A 19598-nucleotide genomic window follows, 5' to 3' on the forward strand; every position below is an offset into this window, starting at 1 on the left:
AAAGACATGGATCAAGCCAGATCTAATCTTAGCCATTGATTAGAGACTTAATCTCGGCCATTGATATATCAGCAGGAAAAGTATAAGAGGAGGCTTGAGGGTCACTTGGAGAATACACCAAAGTGATCAGTCATTCTATTCTCTAGAGCGGGGTTTGCTAAGAGAGATAGAATTAGTGATCGAGAGATGTAGCTGAGGAGCATTTGAGTACAGAGAGGCACAGATAGTGTAGGGAGAGAAGCGCAGTAGCCAAGGAGAGCGACGCAGAGCCAGCCAGGGCCACGCAGAGGCAGCCGGGAGCTGTGCAAAGCCTCAGAGAGGCTAGCGTTGTTGACGCAGAGGGCCAGAGGGCTGACACAGGGCATCCCAGGGCTGACGCAGACCCATCCGGGGTGACGCACGGCCAACGTGAGGCAGAGAGGGGCTGACGCAGTCCAGAGAGAGGCTGACATTAGGGTTTCTGGGGTAGATTGGTGCTAAGTACCTGCCAGAAGGATTATCTGAGGTTTCAGCTAGTAGATTTGTCAGAAACTGAGAGGTATTACTGCAAAGAAAATTCTTTGTTGAGTAGGCCAGTTTCGGCACCCAGATTGTACTCTAATATTGCTTAATAAGCAAACTCTCAAATCACTGCACCGGTTTTCCCACATTGGGTTTTCCTGGGGACATTACTCCAAAAATAATGGTGTCATATGGTGTGTTTGTTTTTGTTTCTGTTTCTTTTAGTTGCGGAGCTGTAATATGTTGAGCATGCACTAGTGTTTATTTTCAGTATTTACATTGTAAATAACTTGTTAAGGAAAATAACAAGTAGGTAGGAATAAATCAGATAAAGTGCATGGAGCGTTTCTAACTAAGTAAACTTAGAAATTTCAACAATACATTGCTATGGGGGCCCACAGTATTTAGTAGCAAGATGGATCAATGACAGTTGGAGTAAACAAATGCCAGAGTGACAATTGCAGAGACAAGTAGTAGTCAAATGTTGAGGAGTGCAGTGAAGAGTTGGCAGCAGTGTAGTTGGTACAGTGCAGAGTAGCAACATCGCAGACTCTTTAGTGACAGTGCAGATACTAGTAGTAGTCAAAGACTCGGGTGACGGATGCATTATACTTATCACAGTTGATTCAGTATATTGGATGCTTTTCAGTCGCAGATGTTGCAATTGCAACAGCGACAGATGAGAGGTAGTTGCAGTGCAGATGCAGTGTTGCCAACAACGTCAGCAGTAGCACAGATGCAGCATATATTAGAGTTGCGCAGTGGTTGGTGGGCAAGTTGGCTTGACATCAGCAACGTGACAGGAGATGATGCAGAGACAAGGTGTTACTACAGGATGTGCAGTAGCACTAGAACACATTCCTCGCTAAGAGGGAGTGTTCATTTTTGTAGCATCGCATATGTTATAGCCTTGAAATTTTGTGGAGAGGCTAGAATACATGAGATCTCCAAAACCCAGATATCATTTCTGGAAATTCCGCATAGAAATAACCTAATTAAATTATTAACCAATTTTCAAATATTTCCTAAGTCTTAACTTGGGGAATATGGTTAATTAATCAGTATTAATTAATTCAATGCGTGAATGATCTAGAAACTCACAAGGATCAACTTCAAGATGATCCTAACCATCGATTAAAATTTAATCTTGGTCGTTGGAATCCCAACCAAGGATTATAAGAAGAAGTCGATGGGCACTTGGAGAAGACACTTGAGCAGTTCAATTTCTGAGCAGATCGATTTCCAAAGTAGCAACAACTAGTTGTCGGAGAGAGATCATGAGATCGAAGCAATGAAAGAGGTGCAGAAATAGTGAAGTTGGAGGAAGGATTCCAGATCCGGTGAGTGCATTTGCAAAGAGGCAAAAGAACCACAAAGAGGCTGACACTGGGGCACCATAGTAGCCTCTAGAGGAAAAGTCGATTTGCTGAGGGAGATTGACGTTTTCAATTCCAGAGGCCGAGAAGATGTCCCAGAGTGCCAAAGAAGCGTCTTTCCAATCAGCAGAAGGCAGAACGACTTCATCAGAGTGCAATTCAAGGCTATACAACCAGCCAACTACGCAAAGAAGCGCAGAGGCTGACGCAAAGGCTCAGAGGGCCGAAATTCTGAAGGCAAGTTGTGCCAGGAGATTGCCTGTAGGACGAGGAAAATTCCTCACTGGATTTTTGCCAGTATTTCTCTGTATGATTGTTAGTTCCGGCATCCAATTATACTCAGATCATTTCATTATTGCTTAATAATAAAACCTTCAGCGATTGCACCGGTTTTCCCAAGTTGGGTTTTTCCAAGGACTTTTGTCCAAAAATAACTGTGTTATTTTATGTGTGTGTGCTAGCATTTCTTCCAACATTTATTCTTCCGCAATTTTATTTGTGTAGGTTGTAGAGTGATTTCTTCAATATTTGTTGTAGCAAACAGTAAATAAATTCTTAAATTAAATTAACAATTAGGAGAATAATTTCCAGTTGCTACAATAGGATTCCAGTTTGGAATTTTCACAACGTTGACCAAACTTCGGGGCAGATTTTATGAGTTTGATCGGGCCTACTTTGGCCAATGTTGACTGCAAGTCAACTGTATCAGTTTGACTAAAAAATTCAAAGGAGTTGCCGGGCCAAAATTCATACCCTTTGACTGCAATTGACTAGAATCAGAGGAAGACCAAAATTTGGCCTGTTGACCAAGTTTGACCTTTCAATCATAAGTTTGACTTTCTTTCTCCTTGACCAGATTTGAATTGGAAAGTGGTATGGTTATTTTGACTATGTTTGACTGGGAATTTAGATGTAAAAATTGATTGAATTGAACAATTTCTCCTAAGAAAAGGCCGTTGGGTTTTCTCACTGGTTTGGGGTTTTCCCAAGGTAAATTTTGTGTCTCTTGTGAATTTTTATTTTATTGTGATCTCTACTGCCCTACTGTATTTATGGTCGACATTTTGAAGTGTAATTGCTTAATGATTTGAATGTGCTAAGAAGATAAATTGTATCATTGGAAGTAACTATCTGGCACAAAATTGTGCTATCTTAATTTGTAAGATTCGAGAAACAAATTTTCCCAAATATTCACTAAATTTCCCAAGTTTCCTATGTTAATCTGTGTGTGTGTTATTTTTGTCAGTCCCCTCAAATTACACTGTTGTAGCTACAATTTAGTTTTCTATCTCCCATATAACATGCACAGTGATAAAATGAACAAGGACCAGGCTTATTGTCAAACATTGTTGATTATTTTAATACTCAGGAATAAGAGATAGCATGGACATATATTGTCATTAAAATGAGTTTTTTATAAGATATATATATATATATATATATATATATATTGTAAAAAATTTATATCAATAAATAACTCATAACAAGTAGTAACTCATTAAACAAGCAAATACATCATTAGAATGCAAAGAGGAACTTGGTTTCCTATAGCAGCTAGAATGGGTTCCTAGAAAGGATTACACCAGCTGCTGATACCCCTTCCAGAAAGAATTAAATACACTGAGGTATCATATTAAGTTTCTTTAAGCACGTCCAGCAATGAGATGAAGGATAGCGTGGGCCCTCTAGAGTCCAAACAACCAATAGTCAAGCATCCAACAATTCGTGGTCTCCACAATATCTCCTCTACGCAAAAAAGGTTGTCCAAATCACGTATAGCAGCCACAATACAGATTTACCCACAATCCAAATGACATTCACAAACAACCTAAGGAGACAATAACCTTCAGCCAAGTAATACGCCCTCCCAAAAGTTATACGTGATGAACCCTGGTATTGCACCAAGGATGTTGTAACTCCCAAGGGCTTCTCAACTTAAATTATCAACCTAGGGTTTGTACAAACTTAGAGGTGACAGTGCTATATGCATAGTAGGTTTGGTTCTACTCATCTCACCCTTAGTCATGAAATCAAATCAAGGTGTTCAGAGACCACTCCTTCAGCTAACTATAAAGAGAAAAGCATGTCATAATTGCAAGGAGATGAACATGATTCTAGCTACAGAAATGAAAATGTTAATCTTTCAATGTAAATGCTGAATTGAAATTGCATAAAAAGGGAAAGAGCTAGTCTAGTTGCAAGAAGTCAACCATGCTATTATATTTGCATTCTTAATCAAATCAACAGCCTACTTGCATGAATCAATTATCTATTTGCAACTTGCTTGGAAATAAGAAATTCAACTTTCAACACAATTAAAAAAAAATGTTAATTCTAATTCTATTTGTTGTCCTATGGTTGCAGTGAGGAAAGGATGGGGTTGGAGTGGTCTTAAAATCTTCCCTAATCATGAAATCAAGGCTTGTGGGCCATTATTCAACTTCAATACTCAAGGGTCGAAATATGGAACAAATTTGGCTGAAGAAAACGATGTTACAGTTCTACTACAGGAAGAGCTACAGGATGCTTTGTATTGCTACAGGAGGCCCTGTTTTGCTACAGGAGGAGGCTCCGAGAGCTTTTTGAGGATAGAAATGGTGTCTTTAAGGTAGAAGAAGGTGGATGAAGGTAGAAGGTAAAGGAAGGGTGTGGGAGCCCCTTGGCCAATCCTAGTACCCCTCAAAGGTCTATCTTGCACCAAAGTTTGTACCCACAGTGTTCTCCATTTACCTTAGCAGAGTGGTCTCAGTGGAAGAGTTTGGAAGCAATGTGAGGTGTCTAGAAGGGAGATGGAGTGGCATAGGTGGATGTAGAAAGGTGTGCCCACCCCTGCAGGTCAACCCAGTACCTGCAAACCAATCAAACACATGCATCAAATGATCACTATTACAGCAAATTAAATTAACATGGAAAAGATAAGTTGAATTTTATTGAAATCTATTCTAACCTACAACACAACTTCTAATTGCCAAACCAATGCTACTAACTCCTAAAGTTTAGAAACTAAACATGCAAAAGGATTATAGTCCCACACTTGACAATTTCCAAGAAATCATAAACAAATATTTTTTTGGTTGTTATTGTACATCTTCCAATCACTCTTCCCACAAGAAAGGTCATAGGCAAACCTGCAACTACGAACTTTGTAATATAACACCTACTGAGACAAGAGAAGCATTGCTTGAGCAGGAACAAGAAAGAAATACAAGAGAGGGACTAAACCCTCTGGTTTGGACCCAAACCCAAGGGTTTCAACCCTCCAAAACTACTTAAGATGCAGACCAATAGTGAACTTCCCATTAACAGAAAATAAAAGTCACATACATCATATGAAAGATGGTAATATTGTCAAGCACTATGCCCTCATTAGCTCCTAGCTGCAACAAAAATTTGAATCCTAATGCGCCTTTTGTCTGGTTTATTTATACACAAAGTCGCTGAGGGCAGCTCCCTTGAGTGATTCCCCCCAAAATCTCGAGATTTGTGGATCTGGTTCCCCTTGGTCTTCACATGGATTGGAGTTCCTTGATTGCTAGTGAATTTGAGCTATTGGTGAAGATTCTTGATCTCAAACCGAGTTGGAGAGTTAATGAGGTAGACAAGCCTCCTATATTCTCTCTAGTTATCTCCATCAACCCCCTGCATAGTAAATATCTCCAAAAATGCTTCTTTTTCCTGCATATTAATCACATTAGGCCATGCAATATGACAAACACCCTTTAGTCTTCCTACTAAGCATATTATGGCTAAAAATGTGAATTAATGTGAGAAAATGAGAGTTTTAAGGGTTGGAGGATAGCACAATGAACCTCAAAATATACCTATTGATGGGCCCCATCATTACCCCCTGTTGAAGGTGTTGCTCACCCTTTGAGAAACTCAGTCACTGATATGAAGCTCATTCATGGCCCTGGTGGCCTCTCTGACATCCCAAGGCACCTCAGATGGTGTGCCTTCCTGTGGATAGAAACCTGCATTTGCTTCTATGTCTATCCATTCCTTTTGTTCTTCTACCTGGTTTCTTCTCTCTTGTAGGCCCAACAGTAAGGGAGGATTGAGTTTGAGTCCTATCCACTTGATCTTTAGCCTTTGCATAATCCTTTTGTATAGTGGGGTTCTCTCCAAGGCATTCCTTAGTCTTTCTGGAGAGTGATATTCTCTAATTTGCAAACTGTGAGGTAGGGCATGCCATCTTCTTTGGCAAGCCTGCAAACTTTCTATCCCCAACATCCTAAAGGTGTCCTCAAAATGTAGGATGGATTGTTCTTGGGTTGCCATATACCTAGGTGCCAATTCAGGATCAGAGGAGATGAGGTTGTGGTTGCTGATGACAACCTTTGGGCTCACCAATTCTACTCTGATGTATAAGGGCTCATTTTCTTCCTTTTCCATCACCCTTTTCACTTCTTCAGCCCTTGTTTCCTCATGGGTCAACCAAGAGGCTAATGCCATCAGTTGCATGTCTCCCAATCTTGAGTTGGGGTCCCAAAAATTCATGTCTGTGAGGATCAAATTGTGCATGTAAAACTCAGCTAGTTTGGCTCTGTCCTCCATACTTGCCTTTTTGCAAAATTCAATGAACTGTTTATAGTCTTGGAAAGGTAAGGAGCCATACTGTGCTAGTGTCTTTATCTGGAATTGCAGCCACTGCTCCTTGAGGAAAATGGCATAGGATTTGGATGGTTGCTTGCATTTTATGGCTTCCATAGATAAACTTGCATGTGGCAATTTGTGTCTCATTTTCTTGTAGTTGCTCTCTTAGCCTTGTGTTTTCTGCCTATAGTTTCTCCCTCATGACTGACTCCCTTAATCTCAAGTCATTCAATTCCTTGCCCATTTCATTGACTTTCTCCTCCATGAGGCCCACATCTTCCACCTTTTTGGATTTTGCAATTTGCATCCATCTGCGTGTTCTGCCTCTTTCCTTCTCCAATTCAAAGAAGTGTGGGCTAGCAAATTTCTTCGGTATAATGCTACCTCCCTCAATAAATTTGTAGTAGGATATTAGGTTAGGTTGTGGATGAGGCTCCTGGAGCTCTTGGGTGCCTTTTTTCTCTTCATTTGGAGTCTTCCTGTAGCACCCCCTATTGCTCCTATAGCAGCTGTTCGAATTTCTAAGTCTAACTATTAGAAACCATTCATGTACATTTCTGATTTATTTCTTCCTACTTGTTCTGATTAATTAACAAGTTATTTACCATGTAAATACTGAAAATAAATACAAGTACATGCTCAACACATTACAGATCATCAACTGAAGGAAACAAAACAAGCACACAAGTGACATCGTTGTTTTTGGACCAATGTGCCTAGAAAAAACCAATGCGAGAAAACAAGTGCAGCTATCTGAGGGTTTAAATTATTAAGCAGTTTCAGAATACAATCTGGGTGCCAAAACTGTCTCACCCAACAGAGAATAATCTCGGTAGTAGTACCTCTCAGTGGGAGACAAATGTTTCGACTGAAACCCCGAATAAAGACTCCGAAAGCTCTCAGCTCCAATCTGCCCCACGAAAACCCCAGCGTTAACCTCTAGGGACTGCATCAGCCCTTTCTGGCCCAGCGTTACCCTAGGTCGCCCTGCATCGACCTCTGGAGGCACTATGTCAGCCCTTAAAGCCTCTGTGTCACCCACGCTGGCTCTCTGAGGCACTCTGCAGCTCCTAGCTGCCTCTGCGTGAGCCCTGGCTGGCTCTATATGAACCTTTGGCTGGCTCTGTGTCCCTCTCTCTCGGCTTCTGCGCTGATCCTCCGGGTACTATCTCTACCTCTCTGCTTTTGTATTCACTGCCCCTCAGCTACAACTCTGATCACTCTTTCAACTTCCTCAGCAAACCCTACCCCAAAAAATCGAAATCATGATCAACTCGGTGTATTCTCCAAGTGACCCTCAAGCCTCCTCTTATACTTTTCTCATTGACAAATCAACAGCTGAGATTAAGTCCCTAATCAACGGCTAAGATTAACTCTAGCTTGATCCATGACTTTTGGACCTTTCTAACACAGTTTTATATTAATTCACATTAATATTTTATTTTCCCTAAGTTTAGACTTAGGGACTCCATTAAAAATATTAATTATTTTAATATCTCCCAAATTGTTTAGAATCTACCCAAACCATTTTTGGGTATTAGAGATCTCATGTGCTTTAGCCTCTCCACTAATTTTCGTGGCTAGGGCACATTTGATGCTACCGCAAATCAACACTCCCTCTTAGAGAGGACTATGCTCTATAATACTCCTCCCTAAGCATCAACTTGAGCATCCGGCATCGGTCCCTATGCCGATGCTAGCCCTGCTGCCCAACATCCTCTGCACTGTTGCATCATGTACTGCTACCCATGGCCCTGCCATTGCCACTGTTGCATCTGTACGACAACCCCTCTCATCATGTTGCATCGTGGGAGAACAGATAGACACCTTCCTCGGTCGATTAAAGGAGATCCGGGATCAGCTGACTTCCATAGGGGCTGCGCTGGATGAGGACATGTTGGTGAGGACCACATTAAACGCAGTCTCGGAGGATTGGGAGGATTTGTCCAGAGCATAATAGGCAGGTCGACCCTTCCAGATTGGGAGGAACTGTGGGCGACGCTTCGTCAAGAAGAGATCATAAGGATAACCAAGGCAGGAAGCAGCAGCAAGGGAGTGAGAATCAAGAAGGAGGAAGAGGATGATGCTGCCCTAGCATCTGAGGGAAAGTTGGAGAAACAAAAGAAGGACCTATCTAAGATCAAATGCTTTCTATGTGGGGAACTGGGTCACTATGCGAGCCATTGTCAGAGGAAGAAGGGCAAGGGAGAGGCTTCTAAGACCAAGGCTGTGCCAGCAAGGGCGAAGAAAGAAGTGGAGACAGATGATGATTGTGCCATGAGTGCTCATGCGCCACTTGAAAGGAAGTGGAGAGACATCAAGTTGTAGTCAAATGGACTATAGGTGATCAGGGGCAGGATCCTCGAGGTACCCAACCTCTTGGATTATACCTTGCTATGAGAGCCCCGAAGAGGAGTAGCAGGACTAGTGGATGTCGATAGAGACAAATGCGGATGAAGCAACATAGGGAGCTACAGTGCAGGAGTCCCAGGACAGCGTGAGGCAACAGTGCAAGATGCACAGAGTAGTTGCTGCAGTGCAGAGGTTAGAGAGGGAGCACTTGTCAATGACAGAGGAAGCTTCAGCATCGGGAGTGTTTTTAGCCTGACGAAGATGTCAGTTGGGAGATCAATTACTTACTTCTGAGTAACTAAGTTGCAGTGTATGTAAAAAATTTCTCATTTCCCACCCCGGTTTTCAGTTTCACCTTATTTCTCCAAAATAGTTAAATGCCCTTTCCCATAGCCATACATTCAACAACTGAAAATTAAATTTTGCTGAAAACACAAATTCTGGAAATTTTACAGAATGCTGGAAAATGTAGAAATATAAAAATCAACACATAAACAGCCATTCAACACATTTAAACACAGTGATTTTTGGTCAAGGTGACTCTGGAAAAACCCCTTACAACTCTTGGGGAAAACCAGTTCGAAAGCTTCTTCTTATTTCTGGAAAATGCCTTTTACAATGAGAGAAAATATTCAGCAAAAATCAGCAAGCAAATTTTACAACTTATCTCGTTTTCCATGCCTCACAGCCAATTGGAAACACTTGCAACAGCAAAACAGAACATCAATAAATGTTGTACGGCCTCCTAGAAAAGCGTGCCAAATTTCAGCGTGAAATTCTGTTATACAGCCTGCCTAAAAACTACTGTACGGACTGCTAAAAACTGTTGTACGGCCTGCTAAAACGTTGTACAGCCTGCTCAAAAAAACGTTGTACGACCATTCTAGAAAATCGTGCCAAAAACCTGCGTTTCATTGTGTGCTTACTCAACTGTACGGATTTGCTAAAATGTTGCCTTGGAATGTGTGCCAAGTTGCTACCTCCTCCTCCTCCCTATCCAAAAATCTCCCTTGCTCTCTTGCTCTCCTTCTCTCAATCTACCCATGAAAGAATGAATGACCTTTTCTTCCTTTTCCTCCCTTAATCTAACCCTAAGTGACTTTTGGGGAATCCCTAAATCCAATGGCTGAAATAGATTGAGATCTAGCGCTGAGATTAAATGCTCATTTAAATCTCACTTTTTATTTTTTAATTCACCCCACTTTAATAAAGACCCACTTAGTCATTTATTTCCAAAGTCACTTTTCCTTTCTAACTTTTCATTGACTTTATTAAAGTCACTTTAAAATTAGACTTTAGTAACTTTATCACTTAAAGTCACTTTTACATTAGATTTGACTTTATAAAAATTATAAAGTCACTTTAGGAGAAAAATTAAATTCTTTTGGACACTTTTCCCTAGGCCAAAGATCAAAGCCTTAGAGAACCACCTGTCCTCCGGTACCAAATTTCAACACTCCCTCTTATCGAGGAAGGTGTTCCTCACCACACCCATCTTGTCTCTGAAGTAGTCATACTTGCCCCGTGGTAGGGCTTTGGTAAGAATATCTGCAACCTGCTCATCAGTGGGAATATACTCAAGCTTCACAGCGCCCTTCTGAACACAGTCTCTGATGAAATGATATTTGATCCTGATATGCTTTGACCTGTCATGAAATACTGGATTCTCCGAGAGTTTAATGCAACTCTGATTATCATAGTAAATCACTGAAGGTCTCAACGGCTGACCAAATAAGCCAAACAACATCTTGCTAAGCCAGATGGCCTCACAACTAGCTAGACTGGCTGCCATATATTCTGCTTCCGTTGAACTCAATGCTACTGACTGCTGCTTCCGGCTGAACCATGACACTACTGCCGAACCCAACCCAAAACAGCACCTTGAAGTGCTCTTCCTATCAAAAGCACAACCTGCCCAATCAGAATCAGTATAACCTGCCAGTCTCACTCCATCCCCCTGCCTGTAGTCCAGACCATAATCCACTGTCCCCTGCAAGTACCGCAAAATGTGTTTTGCAGCCACCCAATGAACCTTCCTAGGTTCACACATAAACTGACTCATCGTGTTGACTAAAAAACAAATATTTGGTCTAGTGTTGACCAAATACATCAAGGAACCAATCAGCTGACTGTACAATGTGGGATCCACCAACTCGGAATCCGAAGCATGAAGCTTCTTCCAGTTGGTGATCATCGGTGTCGACATGGGTTTACAACCCTCCATGTGGAATCTGCCAAGGATGTCCACAATATACTTCCCTCACCCCAGGAAGAAATGCCCCTCCTCCTACCACACCTCCAAACCCAAAAAATAATGCATCAAGCCGATGTCCTTCATCTCAAACTCCGTCGCAAGATCTCTCTTGCAGTGCTCTATGAGTCTCTCTGCACCTGTAATGACCAAGTCATCCACATACAGCACCAGAATGAGAGGCTCCTCACCGATCACAATAAAGTAAAGGTTCGGATCTGCCTCACTCTTTGTGAAACCCATCCCCTGCAAATATGTATCTATCCTGGAGTACCAAGCTCTGGGAGCTTGCCTCAGGCCATAAAGGGCCTTCTTCAATCTGCACACATGGGACTCCTTCCCATGCACCTCAAAGCCCTGTGGCTGCTCAATGTACACCTCCTCCTGTATGAAGCCATTGAGAAATGCAATCTTCACATCCTTCTGGTGGATCTTCCAACCCATCTCTGCTGCTATCGATATAATGGAGCGGATCGAAGTATATCGAGCCACGGGAGCGAAGGTCTCCTCATAATCAACTCCCTCTACCTGGGAGAACCCTCTAGCCACAAAACTTGCTTTGAATTTCTCAATGCTGCCATCTACAGCATGCTTTACCTTGTAAAGCCATCTAGAAGTAACCACGGATTTGCCCTCAGGCCTCAGCACCACCTCCCAAACATCATTCTTCATGATAGAAGAATACTCCTCCTGCATGGCCTCTCTCCAGAACTGCTGGCTAGCTGCCTCCTCATATCTAGAAGGCTCAGAGTCAAGGATGCTGGTAGCCATTGCCATATAGCTACAAAACCTCTCAGGTGGTCTACTCTCTCTTACGGGCCTCTTAGGCTCAGCAACAGATGTGGCATCTCTCAAGGTGTCCTAAAGCCACTTGGGCTTCTTCTTCCCTGAGTGCACTTCTCCCATAGGAGAATGAAACTCCTCCTCCCCATCATCATCAAGAGCCTGAACTCCTGACTGTCTGTCTGTTGTCCTCCTGCCTGCACCTGAACCTGTAGAAGCTGAGGTACCGTGTGAACTGTCCATCAGTGGACTCCCTAGTGAACTGCTCTGTGAACTACTCTGCATGCTGCCCGGAGCACCACCCCTCTGGCTCGGTGAGCCACTGCTCATTGACGAACCTGACATCCTCATAGATGTACCTCCGGATCCTCCTAATCCCTGCCCACTGGATCCCTGCGACTGACTCAACTGCTGCTGAGGGTCTGGCTGATCCAAATACTCTAACTCCCGTGATCTCCTAAAGGCCCTGTCCTCCTCGAACTTCACATTCCATCTGACAACAACTTTCCTCTGTGCAGGAATGTAAATCCGAAAGGCCTTTGAGGTCTCACTATAGCCCACAAAGATACCCTTCTCTGCAATGGGCTCTAGTTTGGTCCTCTTCTCCTTGGGTATGTAGGAGTATGTAATGCACCCAAAGATACGAAGATGACCAATATCAGGCTTCTTCCCAGAAAAAGCCTCCTCCGAAGTCATGTTCCCCAAGGCACGATGCAGACTCCTGTTCTGCAAATAGACAGTTGTGTTTCAGGCCTCTGCCCACAAGAACAATGGCAACCCCTGATCATGTAACATGGCTTTGGCAGCCCCTACGATGGATCCGTTCTTCCTCATCGCAACCCCTTTCTATTGGGGGTTGTAAGGAATAGTGAACTCCCTCCTATGCCTGCCTCCGCACAATAGTCAACAAACTCTCCAAGGGTGTACTCTCCCCCATTGTCCGACCTCAGGGACTTGATTTTCTGACCTGTCTGTGTCTCCACAAGAGCTCTGAACTCCTGAAACCGCTTGAAAACCTCACTCTTGGTCCTCAAGAAATAAATCCAGGTCCTCCTAGAGTGATCATCAATGAATAAAACATAGTACTCATATCCACTCAAGGAAACATGAGACATCCGACCGCTCACATCAGAATGAATCAAATCAAGTATCCCAGTCGCTCTTTTGGCAAACTTGCCCATCGCACATCCTCTGCAAGTATCAAAGTGATCAATACTGAAATCTGGCACACCAGTAGTGATCTCCTGCAAGGTCCTCAAGGCTCCATAATACATATGACCCATCCTATGGTGCCAAATCTCACACTGCTCAGAACTGCTAGCTCTGCTGTCGGTACTACTGCTCAATGCCAAAAGGGGCTGGAATGCAAACTTGTACACCTTTGCATGGCATACACCTATCACTCTAGCTGAATCAGCTGGAGTGCCCCTGGGATACATCAACACCTGTCCTCCCCTAAACAGTACCTCAGATCCTCTGTCCTCCAAAGCTAAGACGGATATGAGGTTCTTCCTCATCCCTAGCACATAAAGAACATCTGTCACCTTCAAGAGAGGTTTGGACTCCCTTTGAAATGTCAGTGTCCCCACCCCGACTGCTCTAACAACTCTGTCATCACCGAGTACTACCTCTATATTAGTGCCACTCTCTGGAAGCTCTGAGGAGTACTCACGGACTCTGTCATGTGACGTGAAGCCCCACTGTCCACATACCAGATACCCGAAGATGCTCCGCTAATCAAGGGAAAAGCATGCTCCCTCTGAACCTGTGTGGCAGGTGATCCTGCACTAGAGGACTTACACGCAGTGAACGCAAACTCCCGGTCAAAACGATCTGCAAAGTCCTCAACCTCTGCTGAAGCTGCCATGCTCTGGTTCTTCCCCTTCTTCTTCTTCTTCTCCGGACACACAACTGCATAGTGTCCCATCTTTTGACAATTCCAACACTTCACCTTGGAATAGTCCTTCTGTGTGTTATCATGTTTACCTTTACCTTTGCCTTTTCCCCCACCATTGCTTGTGGAAGCTTGCTTCTTCCCTTTGCCTTTCTTGCCTTCTACCAACAGTGCTACATCCTCATCCTGCTCAACTGGCTTGGCTGCCCCAAGCTGACCTTTCCTGATCTTTGTCTGAATGCAATCATCCCAAAACCTCTCCCATGTGGGAAGGGTCTCACGTTCACAAACCCCATCAACAGAGTTCATCCATGAACGGGGGAGGCCATTCACTGCAATCCGCACCAACTCAGTGGGTGGAATGACCTCTCCAACTGCTGCCAACTCATCTCTCACATTAGTAATCTTTGTGAGATATCCAGCTGCACTATCATTACCCATCTTAATGGTCTTCAGCTTCTCCTTCAGGACCATTTTCCGGTTCTCATTGGTACTCTGGTAGAGATTGGACAATGCTGTCCACATTTCATGGGCATTTCTCTTTCCTCTCACATGAGGAATACAATGGTCTTTGACTCCGTCTAGAATCAGTCTCTTACCCTTGTTGTTCTTTTTATTATACTCAGCCAACTGAGTAGGCATCAGTAGGCACAACAACAGGGTTCTGTGTGGTATGCACCATGATGTCCCAAACTTCTGCCTCCTCAAAGATACTCTGCATTCTCTCCTTCCAAACGCTGTAATTGCTATGCCCATCCAACCTATCCTCCACCCTCAATCCCAATGACATCCTGTTGTCCTAATACTAAAAAATAGCACTGTTGTAGTAAGGATAAAACTGTTGTTTGTGAAAAATCAGCTCGCTGGAATTTTCTGAGTGAAAAATCAGCAAGCTGTAATTTTCTTCCTTGCTATCCCAAACTGCACTTCAGCACTCATGCTCTGATACCATGTAAAAAATATCTCATTTCCCACCCCGGTTTTCAGTTTCACCTTATTTCTCCAAAATAGTTAAATGCCCTTTCCCATAGCCATACATTCAACAACTGAAAAATAAATTTTGCTAAAAACACAAATTCTGGAAATTTTACAAAATGCTGGAAAATGCAGAAATATAAAAATCAGCACATATAAACAGCCATTCAACACATTTAAACATAGTGATTTTTGGTCAAGGTGACCCTGGAAAAACACCCTACAACTCTTGGGGAAAACCAGTTCGAAAGCTTCTTATTTCTGGAAAATGCCTTTTACAATGAGAGAAAATATTCAGCAAAAATCAGCAAGCAAATTTTACAACTTATCTCGTTTTCCATGCCTTAGCCAACTGGAAACACTTGCAACAGCAAAATAGAACAGCAATAAATGTTGTACGTCCTCCTAGAAAAGCATGCCAAATTTCAGCGTGAAATTCTGCTGTACGGCCTTCCTGGAAATTGCTATACGGACTACTGAAAACTACTGTACGGCCTACTCCAAAAACGCTATACGGCCTTTTTAGAAAATCGTGCCAAAAACCTGCCTTTCATTGTCTGCTAACTCAGCTGTAGGGATTTGCTAAAATGCTGCCTTGGAATGTGTGCCAAGCTACTGCCTCCTTCTCCTCCCTGTCCAGAAATCTCCCTTGCTCTCTTGCTCTCCTTTTCTCAATCTGCTCATGGAAAAATGAATGACATTTTCTTCCTTTTCCTCCCTTAATCTAACCCTAAGTGACTTTTGGGGAATCCCTAAATCCAATGGCTGAAATAGATTGAGATCTAAGGCTGAGATTAAATGCTCATTTAAATCTCACCTTTTATTTTTTAATTCACCCCACTTTAATAAAGACCCACTTAGTCATTTATTTCCAAATTCACTTTTCCTTTCTAGTTTTTCATTGACTTTATTAAAGTCACTTTAAAATTAGACTTTAGTAACTTTATCATTTAAAGTCACTTTTAAATTAGATTTGACTTTATAAAAATTACAAAGTCACTTTAGGAGAAAAATTAAATTCTTTTGGACACTTTACCCTAGGCCAAAAGTCAAAGCCTTAGAGAACCACTTGTCCTCCGGTACCAAATTTCAACAGTGTAGCAGTTAGCAATGGCAGTGCTATGGGCAGCGCAATGCAGCATGATGAGAGGGGTTGCAGTGCAGATGCAGCAGTGGCAATGGCAGTGGCAGGGCCATGGGCAGCAGCACGGATGGAGAGGGAGTTGTCATATAGATGCAACAGTGGCAGTGGCAAGGCCATGGGTAGCAGTACATGATGCAGCAGTGCAGAGGATGTTGGGCAGCAGGCCTAGCATCAGCGCAGGGACCGATCTCTGATGATCAGGGTGATGCTCAGAAAAGAGTATTACTAGAGCACAGTCTTTGCTAAGAGGGAGTGTTGATTTGGGGTAGTATCGGATGTGCTCTAGCCACGAAAATTGGTGGAGAGGCTAAAGCACATGAGATCTCCAATACCCAGAAACGGTTTGGGCAGAATCTAACTAGTTTGGGAGATATTAAAATAATTAATATTTTTAATGGAGTCCTTAAGTCTAAACTTCGGGAAAATAAAATATTAATGTGAATTAATATAGAACTGAGTTAGAATGGTCCAAAAGTCATGGATCAAGCCAGATCTAATCTTAACCATTGATTAGGGACTTAATCTCGACCGTTGAATTGTCAACGAGAAAAGTATAAGAGGAGGCTTGAGGGTCAATTGGAGAATACACCGAGTTGATCAAGAATTCGATTTTCTGGGGCAGGACTTGCTAAGGAAATCGAAAGAGTGATCAGAGTTGCCGCAGAGGGGCAATGAATGCAGTAGCAAAGAGGCGGAGATAGTACCGGGAGCATCAGCGCAGAAGTCGGGAGAGGGTTAACGCAGAGCCAGCTAGAGGCCACACAGAAGCAGCCAGAGGCCACGCAGAGGCAGCCAGGAGCTGCGCAGAGCCTGAGGAGGGCCAGTGTGGGAGACGCAGAGGCTGATGCAGAGCCCAAAGAGGTTGACGCTAGGCCAGAGAGGCTGACACTAGGCAAACGTTGGGCCAGAGAGGTTGATGCTGGGAGATTTCGTGGGGCAGATTGGGGCAAATGTCTGTCTCCGACTGAGAGGTACTACCGCTGAGGGCATTCTCTGTTGGGTGATCCATTTATGGCACCCAGATTGTACTCTAAAACTGCTTAATAATAAAACGCTCAGATAGTTGCACCAGTTTTCCCGCATTGGGCCTTTCCAGGGACATTGATCCAAAAATAACAGTGTCACTTGTGTGCTTGTTTTTCCTTCAGTTGATGATCTGTATGTGTTGAGACTGTACTTATATTTATTTTCAGTATTTACATGGTAAATAACTTGTTAATTAAAAGAACAAGTAGGAAGAAATAAATCAAAAAGTACATGAAGGATTTCTAACAGTTAGGATTAGAAATTCCAACACAAACGCTTTCTAAATTCTGGGTTTTTGTGGGTATTGGGAGGAGTTTGTAGCTATAGTTTCATATTTTCTAGTAGTGTACAGGGCAGAATCCTCAGTTTCAGTGGGCAGCCAGCAGCAAAATTTTTGGGCAGTGCGTATTTCCAGTTTGGAGCCATTTCAGCGCTTGGGTCAGCGAGATTCAACCTGAGTTTTGCATAGCTTGCTCAGCAAGCCTAGGTTCCATTCTTCCTACCCATTTCTATGTACTCAAATTCCCCATAATTCATAAAATGGCTTAGTTGTTTTGCCCTATTTTGTTGGCGTTTTGATTTATGTGCTTGGGTTTTAATTCTGCATTGTTGTTCCTAGTTCATAGTTCTGTTATTCACTGTTAATTTCCTAGTAGGAATATTACACTCCACCTAAAACAAGAGTAATGAAGTAGACTAGTGCACTGACCATCCCGCCAACACTTGTGTGGTCTTTATTAATTGTGAAAATTTTCATTATGAGCCATGTTAACACAGAATCTAGTAGGCATAGTTCGAATCCTCACTAAGCAACTGAGGTTTAATGGCAACAATGAGATTAGCCACCACAACCACCTCCTATCTCTTAAGGGTATTCACCTAAGGTAATTGAAAGTTTAAGGGACTTTTGAATAATATCACCCAACAAGATCTTCAATAAAATAAGGGCTCTATTTAATTTTTGTAGCTATGGTCGGTCTTCATAATATATGTAATCATAAATTCAAAAGACATCTTCATGTCATTTTTAAAAGAAAGAATTTGAATATTTAATTTTAAGTATTTTGGCATCAAGAAAGTCAAGTCGGCCCTCCTCATGATCAAGTTGGCCCAACCTTAATGTGGCACCCATTTGGCCTCCCAAGAAAGCTATATATACGTCATTCGAACTCCTCTTAGCACTATTCGACCTCACAAGAAAAGAACATCTTCTGATCCAAGCAAAGGCATAAAAGGACAAAAAGATGAAGACAAATTCAGAATCTTCTCTCTCTGTGTTTGACTTCACATGTGTCTTTCTCTCTCTGTTGACTTCGCACGTGTGACGAATTCCTGGGTATATCTGGCAGCAGGTCTGCGTTTTTCTAGGTTTTGGAGGAGGCTGAAATCCCACCCTAACACAGCAGATCGGGCCCCGTCTTTTGGGCAGCATCTTGACTTGATAAGAAGACACTTTGACCAGGTTTGACCTGCATTCTCTTGCCGGCCTGTTTGACTTTCTTTTGATTAGGAAAGATCAGTTGTATCTCTTGTTAAATTGAAGAATTTCTCTAAGGAAAAGGTTGTTGGCTTTTTTCCCCAAGTGGATTTTCCTATGGTAAATCTTCTGTTGTCTATATGTATCACTGTTTCATTGTGATCTCTATTGTCCTACTGCTTTTATGGTTCAATTTCTGAAGTGTAATAGCTTAATGATAAATTGGAAGTGCTAAAATAATATCTAGATTCTACATCATTGGAAGTAGTTATCAGTTTTCAGAAATTAGTGTTTGAACTTTGTATCTATTGCACTTGAAAAATCAACAAGCTCAAGGGTGTCAAAGGTCTAATAGTTATGGGGGAAACTGAAAAGTATCGGTAGGGCATTGATGGCCATGATAGTGATACAAGCAATCAAGCACACTTTTCACCAACGCCCATAGACTATAATAGGGCTGTTATAAGCTAGGGCAGATTAATAGTTGTACAGTGTGAGGGGTTTTCCAAAATCCTGAGAAACTTGTTGATCTCCCAAGCAGTAGAAGATAATATGTTTTTTGTATGCATTCAGAAATTCCAGACTTGATATCGAGAATATCAGTCGGTGGACAGTTATTGTATATATTTTTTCTCATAAATATATACAGTTTTTTTCTTTGAAAAACAAAATAAAGAAAAGAAATATATATGTATATATGTAGTCCCTCTCAATCATTTATTTCTCTTCCAGTGTTGCACGACTCTTATAAGATCAGTGAGTACCCGCAGGTCTTGACGGGTTCTATAGCAAGATGGGTCACTCGCATCGGACCCGTTGTCTCTACCCGTACTCGTCCGAACCCGCATAGAGCCCATCTACTCATATTGAACCCATGAAGAACCACAAGTGACCCACATAAGACACATAGACCCACTCAAAATTTGTATTCTTTTAATTTTTTTATTTTTTTTGGAGATCATATTTTTTTAAAGTTTTTTTGTATTTTTCCGAGTCTTATACGGGTCGTCAAGTCAATAGCAGACCAGTCTTATATGAGTACGAGTTGTGCAACATTGTTCTCTTCTTTAAACATGGCTATTGCAAGCAAAGTGAGGCATCAAGGTAGAATGCAAGCAAAGTTCAACACTTCTAACAGCAGTTTCTTTCCATTTCATTGGAAGTTCTATATTCATTTTTCAAACTTTGAGATGGACAAGGCATAGAAGAAGTATTACAAAATTTAT

The 19598-nt window shown here is 42.2% G+C and overlaps 1 protein-coding gene across 1 annotated transcript in view; it reads right to left on the reverse strand.

Annotated features, from left to right (window-relative positions):
- Positions 1-19598, reverse strand: part of LOC149199600 (uncharacterized) — a 226603-nt gene that overhangs the window by 16954 nt on the left and 190051 nt on the right.

Source organism: Pinus tabuliformis, chromosome 2_1, assembly GCF_031772625.1.
Source record: "Pinus tabuliformis cultivar Carrire ecotype Pingquan chromosome 2_1, CPIR1, whole genome shotgun sequence".
Classification (NCBI taxonomy): domain Eukaryota; kingdom Viridiplantae; phylum Streptophyta; class Pinopsida; order Pinales; family Pinaceae; genus Pinus; species Pinus tabuliformis.